Source organism: Mizuhopecten yessoensis, unplaced genomic scaffold, assembly GCF_002113885.1.
Source record: "Mizuhopecten yessoensis strain PY_sf001 unplaced genomic scaffold, ASM211388v2 scaffold1095, whole genome shotgun sequence".
Classification (NCBI taxonomy): Eukaryota; Metazoa; Mollusca; class Bivalvia; order Pectinida; family Pectinidae; genus Mizuhopecten; species Mizuhopecten yessoensis.
Genome location: NW_018403875.1, coordinates 183512 through 200299, shown reverse-complemented (window position 1 = coordinate 200299; position 16788 = coordinate 183512).

Here is a 16788-nt window from a genome sequence, read left to right as displayed (position 1 = left end):
TCCACTATACACAGTCTTAATCAACAAGTGTCCACTGTACCGTCTGGATCAACAAGTGTCCACTATACACAGTCTTAATCAACAAGTGTCCACTGTACACAGTTTTAATCAACAATTGTCCACTATAGACAGTCTTTATCAACAAGTGTTCACTATACACAGTCTTAATCAACAAATGTCCACTGTACACAGTCTTAATCAACAAATACCCACTGCAACAGTCCTAATCAACAAATGTTCACTGTACCATCTGAATCAACAAGTGTCCACTGTACTCAGTCCAAATAAACAAGTCTCCACTGTACAGTCTTAATCAACAAGTGTCTACTATACACAGTCTTAATCAACAAGTCTCCACTATACATTCTTAATCAACAAGTGTCCACTGTACACAGTTTGAATCAACAAGTATCCACTATACAGTCTTAATCAACAAGTGTCCACTATACACATACACAGTCTTAATCAACAAGTGTCCACTGTACACAGTCTTAATCAACAAATGTTCACTATACCCAGTCTTAATCAACATTTGTCCACTATACATAGTCTTAACCAACAAGTGTCCTCTATATACAGTCTTAATCAACAAGTGTCCACTTTATACAGTTTAAATCAACAAGTGTCCACTTTATACACTCTTAATAAACAAGTGTCCACTATACACAGTCTTAATCAATAACTGTTCACTGTACTCAGTCCGAATCAACAAGTGTCCACTGTACTCAGTCGAAATCAACAAATGCCCACTGTACACACTCTTAATAAACAAGTGTCCACTATAAACAGTCTTAATCAATAAGTCTCACTATACACAGTCTTAATCAACAAATGTCAACTGTACACACTCTTAATCAACAAGTGTCCACTATACAGTCTTAATCAATAAGTGTCCACTGTACAGTCTTAATCAACAAGTGTTCACTATACACAGTCTGACTTAACAAGTGTCACTATACACAGTCTGACTCAACAAGTGTTCACTATATACAGTCTGACTCAACAAGTGACCACTATACACATTCTTAATAAACAAGTGTCCACTATACAGTCTTAATCGACAAATGTCCACTGTACCTGTTGAAGCAACAGTTGTCCACTATACACAGTCTTAATCAACAAGTGTTCACTATACAGTCTTAATCAACAAGTGTCCACTGTACCTGTTGAAGGAACAATTGTCCACTATACACAGTCTTAATCAACAAGTGTTCACTATACACAGTCTTAATCAACAAGTGTTCAATATACACAGTCTTAATCAAAAGGTGTCCTCTATATACAGTCTTAATCAACAATTGTCCACTATACAGTCTTAATCAACAAATGTCCACTGTACACAGTCTTAATCAACAAATGCCCACTGTACACAGTCCTAATCAACAAATGTTCACTGTACCGTCTGAATCAACAGGTGTCCACTGTACTCAGTCCCAATCAACAAGTCTCCACTGTACAGTCTTAATCAACAAGTGTCAACTGTACACAGTCTTAATCAACAAGTATCCACTATATACAGTCTTAATCAACAAGTGTCCACTATATACAGTCTTAATCAACAAGTGTCCACTATACACAGTCTTAATCAACAAGTGTCCACTATACATTCTCAATCAACAAGTCTCCACTATACAGTCTTAATCAACAAGTGTCCACTATATACAGACTTAATCAACAAGTGTCCACTATATACAGCCTTAATCAACAAGTGTCCACTATATACAGTCTTAATCAGCAAGTGTCCACTATATACAGTCTTAATCAACAAGTCTCCACTATACAGTCTTAATCAACAAGTGTCCACCATATACAGTCTTAATCAACAAGTGTCCCCTATATACAGTCTTAATCAACAAGTGTCCCCTATATACAGTCTTAATCAACAAGTGTCCAATGTATACAGACTTAAAAAACAAGTGTCCACTATACAGTCTTAATCAACAAGTCTCCACTATACAGTCTTAATCAACAAGTCTCCACTATACAGTCTTAATCAACAAGTCTCCACTATACAGTCTTAATCAACAAGTCTCCACTATACATTCTTAATCAACAAGTGTCCACTGTACTCAGTCTAAATCAACAAGTGTCCACTTTCGCACTCTTAATAAACAAGTGTCCACTATACAGTCTTATTCAACAAATGTTCACTGTACACAGTCTGACTTAACAAGTGTTCACTATACACAGTCTGACTTAACAAGTGTTTACTATACACAGTCTTAACCAACAAGTGTTCACTATACAGTCTGACTCAACAAGTGTCCACCTTCGCACTCTTAATAAACAAATGTCCACTATACAGTCTAATCAACAAGTGTCAACTTTCGCACTCTTAAAAAACAAGTGTCCACTGGTACAGTCTTAATCAACAATTGTCCACTATACATAGTCTTAATCGACAAGTGTCCTCTATATATAGTCTTAATCAAAAAGTTTCCACTATTCACAGTCTTAATCAAGAAGTGTCCACTATATATACAGTCTTAATCAATAAGTGTCCACTATATATACAGTCTTAATCAACAATTGTCCACTATACACAGTCTGACTTAACAAGTGTTTACTATACACAGTCTGACTCAACAAGTGTTCACTATACAGTCTGACTCAACAAGTGTCCACTATACACATTCTTAATAAACCAGTGTCCACTATACACAGTCTTAATCGACAAATGTGTACTGTACCTGTTGAGGCAACAATTGTCCACTATTATACAGTCTTAATCAATAAGTGTCCACTATACATAGTCTTAATCAATAAGTGTCCCCTATACATAGTCTTAATCAATAAGTGTCCCCTATACATAGTCTTAATCAATAAGTGTCCCCTATACATAGTCTTAATCAATAAGTGTCCACTATACATAGTCTTAATCAATAAGTGTCCACTATACACAGTCTTGATCAACAAGTGTCCACTGGTACAGTCTTAATCAACAAGTGTTCACTATACCCAGTCTGACTTAACAAGTGTTCACTATACACAGTCTGACTCAACAAGTGTTCACTATACAGTCTGACTCAACAAGTGTCCACTATACATAGTCTTAATAAACAAGTGTCCACTATACACAGTCTTAATCGACAAATGTCCACTGTAACTATTGAGGCAACAATTGTCCACTATACACAGTCTTAATCATCAAGTGTTCACTATACACAGTCTTAATCAACAATTGTCCACTATACACAGTCTTAACCAACAAGTGTCGACTTTTACAGTCTTAATCAACAAGTGTTCACTGTACACAGTCTAAATCAACAAATGTCCACTATACACAGTCTTAATCGACAAATGTCCACTGTAACTGTTGAGGCAACAATTGTCCACTATACACAGTATTAATCAAAAAGTGTTCACTATACACAGTCTTAATCAACGAGTGTCCACTTTATACAGTCTTAATCAACAATTGTCCACTATACACAGTCTTAACCAACAAGTGTTCACTGGTACAGTCTTAATCAACAAGTGTTCACTATACCCAGTCTGACTTAACAAGTGTTCACTATACACAGTCTGACTCAACAAGTGTCCACTATACACATTCTTAATCAATAAGTGTCCACTATACACAGTCTTAATCAACAATTGTCCACTATACACAGTCTTAATCAACAAGTGTCCACTTTACACACTCTTAATAAACAAGTGTCCACTATACACAGTCTTAATCGACAAATGTGTACTGTACCTGTTGAGGCAACAATTGTCCACTATACACAGTCTTAATCAACAAGTGTTCACTATACACAGTCTTAATCAACAAGTGTCCACTTTATACAGTCTTAATCAACAATTGTCCACTATACACAGTCTTAATCAACAAATGTTCAATGTACCGTCTGAATCAACAAGTGTCCACGGTACTCAGTCCCAATAAACAAGTCTCCACTGTACAGTCTTAATCAACAAGTGTCAACTGTACACAGTCTTAATCAACAAGTATCCACTATATACACTCTTAATCAACAAGTGTCCACTATACACAGTCTTAATCAACAAATATTTACTGTACACAGTCTGAGTCAACAAGTGTCTACCATACACAGTCTGAGTGAACAAATGTTCACTATACAGTCTTAATCAACAAGTGTTCACTGTTCACAGTCTAAATCAACAAGTGTCCACTATACAGTCTTAATCAACAAGTGTTCACTGTTCACAGTCTAAATCTACAAGTGTCCACTATACAGTCTTATTCAACAAATGTTCACTGTACACAGTCTTAATCAAGAAGTGTTCACTGTACACAGTCTAAATCAACAAATATCCACTTTACACAGTCTTAATCAACAAGTGTCCACTATATACACAGTCTTAATCAATAAGTGTCCACTATACACAGTCTTAATCAATAAGTGTCCACTATACCCAGTCTTAATCAACAAGTGTTCACTATACACAGTCTTAATCAACAATTGTCCACTATACACAGTCTTAATCAACAAGTGTCCACTATATATACAGTCTTAATCAATAAGTTTCCACTTTACACAGTCTTAATCAATAAGTGTCCACTATACAGTCTTAATCAATAAGTGTCCACTATATATAGTCTTAATCAAAAAGTTTCCACTATTCACAGTCTTAATCAATAAGTGTCCACTATACACAGTCCTTATCAACAAGTGTTCACCATACACACAATGGAACATGAGGTCGCAAAGCATTGTTACGTAACGTCATAAGTAATAAATTGACCAATGAAATCACGTCCAGGTTGTTACCCACTAGGAGGTAACCAAAAATGTTTACCAACTCCTAGCAGGTTTATCCAATGAGTCAGGAGTGAGGAGATCTCTAGTGGTGGGGGAGAAATTGGGCTCCATGATGTGACCCAAGGGTACCCCCCCACCCCGGGTCCAGACATTCATATATACAACCTTATCCTATATAACAACAAACATATCAGAAGGCTTTGATGTTTTATTTTCAGTATGTTTAGTATGCTTTATACAATACAATTTATGCATCACATACTTAACCAACAATACACTATCCAGTACATATACAATGTATAGAATTTACCGGTAACATTAATGATTACAACAAACAGCACAGTAAGGTGAAGACATCAATGTACCAGAGGCTAAAAATTCAAAAGAAGTGCTCTGAAAATCATTCAAACCAAAACGTTTTGTTAATTTTCGACTAACCTACAAAATACTTGCAAATTGACGTTCTAATTTAAATGTAAAATGAAGATACAGTACAGCTCAAGGATCAGAGATGTCTTATTTAATGAATCATTTCATAAAACCTTTAATTTGTTACAGCTTACCAATTTTCAAATCTTGTTATATTGGCAATATTGTGTTCAATACCAATTCTGGAACTACCAGTGGTTTAATACTTGTTGATTTTCTCTGGTTCTCTGTCAATGGGCGGATTAGTGGAGTGGTCTTCCAAGCAGGCGGCCGGGGTTCGATCCCCGAAGTCGCCCTATCCATGGAATATTCAGAGAAAGTGTTTCTCTCCTGCCCACACAACTCCAACAACCCAGGTGGAGTATAAAATGGTCTGGGGTGGGTGTTGCGGTGTCGCTGTGCTGTAGCATTCTAGTGAGGTGGCACTATAAATGATACCGTTGGAAGCACGGTCCCACTAACAAACAGTCAACAATACATCTCCAGCACACACGCAGGCATAGGGAGATATTAGCCAGTTGGCATAGAACTAGTAGTTAACGCCTGATATTATGCAGCTCCTGCGAACCCCTCAATATTGAATTGATTAATATATATGCTATTAAATTGTATTGACTGTATAAAATTGTATATCTATGTAGGGTAAAGCACTTTAGAGTGGCTTATGTTACCTAGATAGGGCGCTATATTAAATGTTGTATGTTTATTTATCAAGGAAACAGAGATAAAACAAGGGCCCATGGACCTTAACAGCTCACCTAGTATTTTATTTTCAATTTACTACCTGCCGAATACCATACCAGTTCATAAAGGGTACAAGAAATACTAAAGTGAAGTGAAGGACTAAATCTTTTTGGGTTGGTAAGACACCAAAATGCCCAGCAATTTTGTATGTGGTTAACGCAAGGGGATATACTATAAAGTCGGTATCAGTTCCGCGCTATCACAAGGAGACAAACACAAACATATCGCAGCCTCCCAAAACACACACGCATACACTACATGCATGCATCTTGCACACAGAGGAGGCTGTCCTTAAACGACCATGGTTGTTGATAGGACGTTAACCAATACTAAACCAAACCAAACAAAGAGGCCTAGGGTGATGATATTTGGCCAGTAACATGCTGGAATGAAGGGCTACCAAGTTTGTTCAAATGTATGACCTTCCTCCATTTTCAAGGTGTTGTATCTTTGAGAAAGAAACTTTACTCTACTTGTTCCAGTCTAATCAGCTGTAAAGGGGTACATGGTTGGGCAGTGCTAGAATTGCTGAATGCTAGCTGTGAGCGCCAAAATGGCAGCACCGGCTGTACATGTATGCTCCCCAGGGAGTTGAACCACTTTGAGACGAGCTATGAACTAGGTTGTGATAAAGCGGTATATAAGAACCTCAAATTATTAGTTATCTAAAGGAAAAATTATCTAAAGGAGAAGTTATCTAAAGGAGAAGTTATCTAGAGGAGAAGTTATCAACAGGAGAAGTTATAAAGGAGAAGTGGTGACGTAAGGACAGACGACAGATGCTGCACAAAGACATACATATTAATGTAAGCCCACAGGTCCTTTGGTGAGCTGACAAACGAAAAAGAAAATAATTCCAAAACTGCACTACATTATAAATTTTAGAAGATCCTGACTGTACACATAGGGATTGAAGATCCTGACTGTACACATAGAGATTGAAGATCCTGACTGTACACATAGGGATTGAACGGCGTTTTTTTAAACTTTTCATGCGGTATGAACGCAAATCGGTTACATCATGTTTAATATGGATGTAACTGATTTGCATTCATACCGACACAAAAATTAAAAAAATGCCATTCAATCCCTATATTTACATCTTTACTATTGAACATTTGCTTAATTTTATTTATTTGTTTTTAAATTGTCTATTTATTTACTGCATTTTGTTTATGCTTCGTCCTTTAAACGACATTGACGGAACAGCCCTATTTAACTAAAATTGGCGCCAATAACTAACTGAAGTCATTTGAGCGTTTGATGCATGGGCATTCTCCATGTTATCCGAAGCAAAGCAACAAGGCTCTCATTGGACAAGGTTAATCTATGATGTCATACTCAAAAGAAATGTATTTGATGGTAATGTTTATATAGTGGGTTTCAGCGCAAATTTAATATATGTAAGTGATTGAGAGGAGACAATTAGCACTACATTCAGAAACAATAAATAGAGACATAAAACTATATAGTGGTACATCGTTATAAAGATATTTACAATGGTGAATTACCAAAAACAATTAACATCATAATCTTGACATTTGACATTAAAATTAATTTTCATGTTTATCATGTTGATGTATGAAAGGAATCTGAAATTGAAGAAATCTTCAAAATCAATATGAAAATGACAGGAATCATTGCAGACTTGACATGATCACAAAAAAGCAGGTTTTCATAACTTAATTTGCATATATTCCTGGTAATGTGATCAAATGAAAGTAATCCTTCTGTGTTCATTTTAAGTATTAGTAAAAAAAACAAACTTTTAGAGTCTGTTCATCAATCTCAAAGAAATGAAAACTCGTTCCAAATTCTTTATTCCTTTTGAAATCATCAACACATTACACAAACATGAGAAATAATGGAAAGCAAAAACTTATCCATTGTTCCCCACAAGAAATCTATTTATTTATTAATTCTATTTTGAATTATTTTATATTTTTGGTATAGCAATGATAAATGACCCACAACTAACATTTGAAAATTTCAAAAGGTAAATGTCTTCCAACATTGCTATTTTCAGGCAAAGTAAAAAATATGACAAATGGAGTTTTAATTTTCCTCAAATCAATTTAGACTGTATTAAAAGTCAACATCATGACACAAAAGCTTTCAAATGATTGTTCTTCTCTCCAAATAAATGTAATAATATCAATCATGCTTTCTGATTCTGAATAAGGAATTATCAAGGGTTCAGTTCTTCTTCAGAAAATCTGTAGAACTTAGTCCACATTTACGAATGATATTTACTTTATAGATAGATCCTGACATCATCTACAAGCTTTATATATGTCATCCACAGTTGATGTTCAATCCAATATAGTCCTATAAGATACTATTTAAATGCTTATCCAAGTATTAAACATCCTCAAAGTTCAAGGGGTTACACTCTTTGCACCCAAGGAATATGTTATGATGAAATTGAATGCTCTGTCTGCACCACTTTGAGGATGATACAAATAGACCAGTATGATCATTTGATGTACATCGAAAGAATGGTGCGGCTCCATGATAACAGCAAAATTGACTGGGTCCTCTGTAATCTTGAAAAGCTAAGTATCTGATCAGCGTAGTGATTGGTCAAATTTTGTCACCTGAAACCATTTAAATGGCTAACCATGTTCCTTATTACAGGGGTGCAGATAATGTAAGTGAGCTATCCCCTGGAATTTCAAGGATTAGTATTAATAAGCCACCTTACAAAGGAGGTGAAGTAGTAACGATGCTGTGGACTCCAATCAACCTAGTAATAGTTTAGGTTTAACATCATCCTGTTAAACTGGAGGGTTAGTTACAAGCAGGTAAACACACATTAACGTTTACTACATTGTCCAGTAGTGTAATGTTGCAGGTGTAATTCCTAGTATATAAAACCTATACATAATGAATGCCTTCCCATTAGGGGGAAGCAATCCACAACACTAAACCGTCACTAGTGTGAACAAGAGCGTATCTGGAAAGGAAAATACTGATCACTTGAGGATACTGCACTAGTTGAACTAGAACTGTCATCTGCAGGATAACTAGTACCCCCGCGAATGCTGGTAGTTTATATCATTTAGTTACTTTGACCTGGGGTTTCCGTACAAGTTATTTTGCATAATGGACCGAAACTCCCTTAAAAAGTGTTTAAATCTAAAATTAAATTACAACTACATAATAAACCCATCATTCAAGTGAAGTTTCAACAAGTATTTCGCACAAAGGGGCATAACTCCACCAAAAAGGGTCAAAATCCTAAATTAAAATGCCAGTGCACAACTTCATAAGATACCGATCATTTATGCAAAATTTCAATGAAATCCACCTGTTGGTTAAGGAGGAGTTGCGCAGACAAGTTACTGCGGATGACAGACAGACAGCCTGGGTGATTCCAGTATACCCTCCTAACTTCGTTGCAGGAGTATAATAATTGATTCTGATATTTGAACTGCAAATGTTTCAACAATGGAATTATAGAACCCTTCTTATACACTTTAGTAAAATGGTGCTCCAATATAGAAACTCTTTTTATAAAATGTATGGCATATTTTCTATGACTATTAACTTCACAATATGAACAGACAATTCCCTCTTCAAACTATCTAGAGACAAACTGATACCTCTGAGACTATAGCAAACACACTGTTTCTTTGATTTAACCTTTGGTCATTATCCTTGCATTAAAAAAATGACATTTAATATTAACTTTAGACCTAATAGTCTAGTTTTACAATAAAAGTTTATTTCAAAATATTGAAAACAAAATTCAGAATACAACATAAATGACAAACCTTTTATTGATTCACGCCTACTGATAGGTTCAAAGCTCAGATCAACTTGTAAAGGTCAAATTTATATTCTTATCAATATTAGTAACAATGGCCACCAAAAATGGTATCTGAGAAATGATGATGATACTCATATATTATATTAGTTAATGACACGTTCAGGTAAATTCTAAATAACATGGCATAATTTTCATAACTAAAAAAAGGAAAATAAAATATACTCATTCGGCAATTTTGAACAAAATATGCATATCCTGGAATTCAGAAAATATGCTCAAAAATATTCATATTCATGAACGTAGATAGAGAATAATACATGCCTTTTTCCATATCACACCCAGTATCAACCCGAGACTGCAATATTTGCCCAAGGCCCGAAGGCTCGAGGGCTGATATTGGTCGAGGGTTGATGCGGGGTGTGATATGGAAAAAGGCATGTTTTATTCTGTTTATTACATACTTACTAATAAAAACTACTATCTTATGATTTATTTTTATTTTTGAAATATTGAAAAACTATTTTTTTTCCAAAATGGGTGTGATACAGGTTTTGCGGGCTGATACGGGTTTTGGGGTGTGATACGGCGGGGGCTGATACGGGTTTTTGGGTGTGATACGGCGAGGGCTGATATGGGTTAGAGAAATTGTCGTATCGCATAAACAAAAAACCTGTATTTATTAGTAAGTATGTAATAAAGTCATATAATTATGTAATTGTCAAAAAAGTTCATTTGAAAATTAAACTAGAATATCATTATTTTAATGGAAAGCTCTGAAACTCAGATTTTTTATCTTTTCATTAAATATTGTAATTATGTAATTTTGATTGTTGTCATAGAGTGGTTTTACCTACAATAGTATCTGCTTTGCCTACAACTACAACTTATGAACCCCTAATTATACATATAATGACACCTAATGTATTCTATCCATTACTGTTACAGCTTCACAAATTCAAGGAGTTTGTGACTCTAGGATTATTAGAATTTTTGTACAACTTCCTGAATCCTTGACAAAACAGTCAACATGATGTCATAATTCTTTAAACACACAGTTTCTAATCAACAAAAGATGGGGTTTTTGTAGACTACTCACAACAATCATTTTAGTATTTCTATCATTTTAGTTGTGAGAACCGGCACTCCAAGTCAGGTTATAATACTACTTTTCAGAAAAGATTAGGACAATCATTCAATATATATGTTTTAAACATCATGAAACCATCACCTGAAGGGGAACAACTACAATCTGTAACTTAAGTGTCATTTTACATACAAGTACATATTTGTCACGATTACGGTTGTGAAAGTTGGATGATGGAAATAAAAAATAATTTCATCGCAGTCTCTGTCCATTGAAAATTAGATTGAGAAATTATAAAGGGGTTTGATAAAAAATCTGACTAGTATTATTACATCATATGTTTGATTTCTTCAAAAAAATTATAATAATTCACGGATGAAACACATGATTATTTCTCTATTAGTCACTTTAATATCTACTAAACTAAACTGATGGTATTTACAGATTGATCTTTTTCTAACCACTGGGAATAAAATGAATTCCTACATTTGAAAACAATGATTAACAAATATTCGTTCCCGTCACCTAATTTGTATAAGTGTTATATATCTAACAACATCAGTAATTCTGTAACAGTAGTAGTCATTGTAACAGTGGTAGTCATTCTGTAACAGTAGTAGTCAATGTAACAGTGGTAGTCATTGTAACAGTAGTAGTCATTGTAACAGTTGTAGTCATTGTAACAGTGGTAGTCATTGTAACAGAAGTAGTCATTGTAACAGTAGTAGTCATTGTAACAGCGGTAGTCATTGTAACAGTAGTAGTCATTGTAACATTAGTAGTCATTGTAACAGTAGTAGTCATTGTTACAGTGGTAGTCATTGTAACAGTGGTAGTCATTGTAACAGAAGTAGTCATTGTAACAGTAGTAGTCATTGTAACATTAGTAGTCATTGTAACAGTAGTAGTCATTGTTACAGTGGTAGTCATTGTAACAGTGGTAGTCATTGTAACAGTGGTAGTCATTGTAACAGTATCAGTCATTCTGTAACAGTGGTAGTCATTGTAACAGTGGCAGTCATTGTAACAGTATCAGTCATTGTAACAGTAGTAGTTATTGTAACAGTAGTAGTCATTGTAACAGTGGTAGTCATTGTAACAGTAGTAGTCATTGTAACAGTAGTAGTCATTGTAACAGTAGTAGTCATTGTAACAGTAGTAGTCATTGTAACAGTAGTAGTCATTGTAACAGTAGTAGTCATTGTAACAGTAGTAGTCATTGTAACAGTAGTAGTCATTGTAACAGTAGTAGTCATTGTAACAGTAGTAGTCATTGTAACAGTAGTAGTCATTGTAACAGTAGTAGTCATTGTAACAGTAGTAGTCATTGTAACAGTAGTAGTCATTGTAACAGTAGTAGTCATTGTAACAGTAGTAGTCATTGTAACAGTAGTAGTCATTGTAACAGTAGTAGTCATTGTAACAGTAGTAGTCATTGTAACAGTAGTAGTCATTGTAACAGTAGTAGTCATTGTAACAGTAGTAGTCATTGTAACAGTAGTAGTCATTGTAACAGTAGTAGTCATTGTAACAGTAGTAGTCATTGTAACAGTAGTAGTCATTGTAACAGTAGTAGTCATTGTAACAGTAGTAGTCATTGTAACAGTAGTAGTCATTGTAACAGTAGTAGTCATTGTAACAGTAGTAGTCATTGTAACAGTAGTAGTCATTGTAACAGTAGTAGTCATTGTAACAGTAGTAGTCATTGTAACAGTAGTAGTCATTGTAACAGTAGTAGTCATTGTAACAGTAGTAGTCATTGTAACAGTAGTAGTCATTGTAACAGTAGTAGTCATTGTAACAGTAGTAGTCATTGTAACAGTAGTAGTCATTGTAACAGTAGTAGTCATTGTAACAGTAGTAGTCATTGTAACAGTAGTAGTCATTGTAACAGTAGTAGTCATTGTAACAGTAGTAGTCATTGTAACAGTAGTAGTCATTGTAACAGTAGTAGTCATTGTAACAGTAGTAGTCATTGTAACAGTAGTAGTCATTGTAACAGTAGTAGTCATTGTAACAGTAGTAGTCATTGTAACAGTAGTAGTCATTGTAACAGTAGTAGTCATTGTAACAGTAGTAGTCATTGTAACAGTAGTAGTCATTGTAACAGTAGTAGTCATTGTAACAGTAGTAGTCATTGTAACAGTAGTAGTCATTGTAACAGTAGTAGTCATTGTAACAGTAGTAGTCATTGTAACAGTAGTAGTCATTGTAACAGTAGTAGTCATTGTAACAGTGGTAGTCATTGTAACAGTAGTAGTCATTGTAACAGTAGTAGTCATTGTAACAGTAGTAGTCATTGTAACAGTAGTAGTCATTGTAACAGTAGTAGTCATTGTAACAGTAGTAGTCATTGTAACAGTAGTAGTCATTGTAACAGTAGTAGTCATTGTAACAGTAGTAGTCATTGTAACAGTAGTAGTCATTGTAACAGTAGTAGTCATTGTAACAGTAGTAGTCATTGTAACAGTAGTAGTCATTGTAACAGTAGTAGTCATTGTAACAGTAGTAGTCATTGTAACAGTAGTAGTCATTGTAACAGTAGTAGTCATTGTAACAGTAGTAGTCATTGTAACAGTAGTAGTCATTGTAACAGTAGTAGTCATTGTAACAGTAGTAGTCATTGTAACAGTAGTAGTCATTGTAACAGTAGTAGTCATTGTAACAGTAGTAGTCATTGTAACAGTGGTAGTCATTGTAACAGTAGTAGTCATTGTAACAGTAGTAGTCATTGTAACAGTAGTAGTCATTGTAACAGTAGTAGTCATTGTAACAGTAGTAGTCATTGTAACAGTAGTAGTCATTGTAACAGTAGTAGTCATTGTAACAGTAGTAGTCATTGTAACAGTAGTAGTCATTGTAACAGTAGTAGTCATTGTAACAGTAGTAGTCATTGTAACAGTAGTAGTCATTGTAACAGTAGTAGTCATTGTAACAGTAGTAGTCATTGTAACAGTAGTAGTCATTGTAACAGTAGTAGTCATTGTAACAGTAGTAGTCATTGTAACAGTAGTAGTCATTGTAACAGTAGTAGTCATTGTAACAGTAGTAGTCATTGTAACAGTAGTAGTCATTGTAACAGTAGTAGTCATTGTAACAGTAGTAGTCATTGTAACAGTAGTAGTCATTGTAACAGTAGTAGTCATTGTAACAGTGGTAGTCATTGTAACAGTAGTAGTCATTGTAACAGTAGTAGTCATTGTAACAGTAGTAGTCATTGTAACAGTAGTAGTCATTGTAACAGTAGTAGTCATTGTAACAGTAGTAGTCATTGTAACAGTAGTAGTCATTGTAACAGTAGTAGTCATTGTAACAGTAGTAGTCATTGTAACAGTAGTAGTCATTGTAACAGTAGTAGTCATTGTAACAGTAGTAGTCATTGTAACAGTAGTAGTCATTGTAACAGTAGTAGTCATTGTAACAGTAGTAGTCATTGTAACAGTAGTAGTCATTGTAACAGTAGTAGTCATTGTAACAGTAGTAGTCATTGTAACAGTGGTAGTCATTGTAACAGTAGTAGTCATTGTAACAGTAGTAGTCATTGTAACAGTAGTAGTCATTGTAACAGTAGTAGTCATTTTAACAGTAGTAGTCATTTTAACAGTAGCAGTCATTGTAACAGTAGTAGTCATTTTAACAGTAGTAGTCATTCTGTAACAGTATCAGTCATTCTGTAACAGTAGTAGTCATTGTAACAGTAGTAGTCATTGTAACAGTAGTAGTCATTGTAACAGTAGTAGTCATTGTAACAGTATCAGTCATTCTGTAACAGTAGTAGTAATTCTTGTATCAATCTTCAGTAAATTTTATTGTTTGGGATCACAGATGATATTTAATGCATGGATCAATTAATTGTCATTCATTTAAAAAGTTCAAATATAGGCAGTTATTCATTAATAACATGATAATGCTGATTTAATGCGATGCTGACAAAACACTAAACAACACTTAAATAAACCCTCAAATTTCTCAAAAAAAAATTCTCTAACATAAAGTCAATATGCATTAGCATAAAATATTTCTGTACACCAAATAAAAACACATTTCATACATGTTATTAAAAGTAACTGATGCCTGGTTCTTGCAGAGGGTGTAATATGGACTAATAGAATCTCTCACCTTGGGGGTGAGATAGGGTAATCTCAACCCAAGGGGTAAGATTCTTAAGTTGCCAAACACGAGGCTTTCCCGAGTGTTCGGCAACTTAAGAATCTTTTCTCGAGGGTTTAGATTCCTCTATCTTACCCACAAGGGGGTGAATGATTCTTTTTCTCTTACCCTGTTCTTCCAATGTGTATCATATATACAATGTAATAACAATGTTACATGCTAAATTCAGGGTTGACGTGTCTTTGATGGATTGTTGACGTGACGTCATTGTATTGTTGAAGTAACGTCATACCATTGTTATGAATATGGGAATAACCCACCGTCTCAACCCTAGGGTGAGACAAGGAAATCTCACACCGGTAAAAGTGCAGATGCACCTGTCCAGGGTAGGAGAAAAAGGGTTTTGCACTATTCCTGAATTTATTTTTATTTTAGCTTAGTTTCTAAATACAACCCTGTATATAAAATCTGAAAAAGGGGTATATACAGGGTAATTTATAGTAGAACTACTGGTATATAAACCCAATCCAACAACACTATCAAAGATCAACAGAGACACCAGATTATCTTTTTAACAAATTACGCTATTTTCAAGATAAAAAAAATTCTCAAGAAATTGGAACTTCATTCAAAAACAAGTATCCAGTTCTGACCTTCAGACCCCTCAGCATAACTGTGTGCAATCTTCTAGAGTGAGAGTCAGGAAATTCACAACAAAATTTAAACTGATTCTCCTAAAAAGTTCATCCCCATTTGCTAAGTTCTTTTTCTATTCACTTTTAAGAATTAACACACCACAAGGATGTCATTATAACAATAAGCCCAATGGGCTTGCATCGCTCAACTGGTATTTATCTTACACTTAGTGTAGCCTAAAAGTGGACTAAAATAAAGCTACAGGCAAAATATCAGTACCAATGACTTTAAGTCATTTGAACAAACTTATATAGCCCCTCATCCATGTATGATACTGGGCTATATCATCAGTCTTGGTCTGTTGGTTATTCATAAGAAGTCATTTAAAGGTTTTTAAATACAATGGACTCCTCTGACCTTGGATATGGGTGATGGCATCAGAACAACATTGGTAGCCTTCTACCTGAAGCTGCGTGATTCTTGCTATTAGTATCATCACTCTAGCCATTTTCAATTGGTAATTCATAATTAGTTTGTAATTTTAAACATATTTGACCCCTGTGACCATGAATAGACATGGTAGCCCTTCATCCTAGCAAGATTCTATCAGCATCCTGTCACTTTTGGTTATTCAGAAGAAGTTGTTTAAAATTTTAAACATATTGACCCCTGTGGACATGAATATGAGTGAAGGTGTCATACATTTGATCAAACTTGGTAGCCGTTCATCCCAGCAATTGTTACCAGCCAAATATCATCATCCTGGTACTTTTGGTTATTCAGAAGTTGTTAAAAGGTTTTTCTTAAGATGTACAGTTGACCCCTGTGACCTTAAATATGGGTGATAGTCTTCAATTTGAATAAACTTTGACACCCTTAATCCAGCATGCTTCTGGCCAAATGCCATTACTCTAGCCATTTGGGTTATTCAGAAGAAGTTTTTAAAAGTTTTTGGTATATATTTGACTCTTGTGATCTTGAATATGGGTGACGTTGATTCATTTGATCACAGCTGTTTGCCCTTAATTTAACTAAGCTTCTTGCCAAATATCATCACTCTGGGCCTATTGGTTTTTGAGAAGTTGTTGTTTAAAGAAAAATATTGAAGCCAGACAGACGGACCACAGACGCTTCACCATGGCTTATAGCTTACTAAATACATGTATTGTACCAAAAAATACCCAATATGAAATCAAATGCTATATTGATTCTAATAAGTAGCAAAGACCTCTTATACAACACAAACAAAATTGAAGTATGCCCATTTTTCTTTTTTTGGGGGGGGG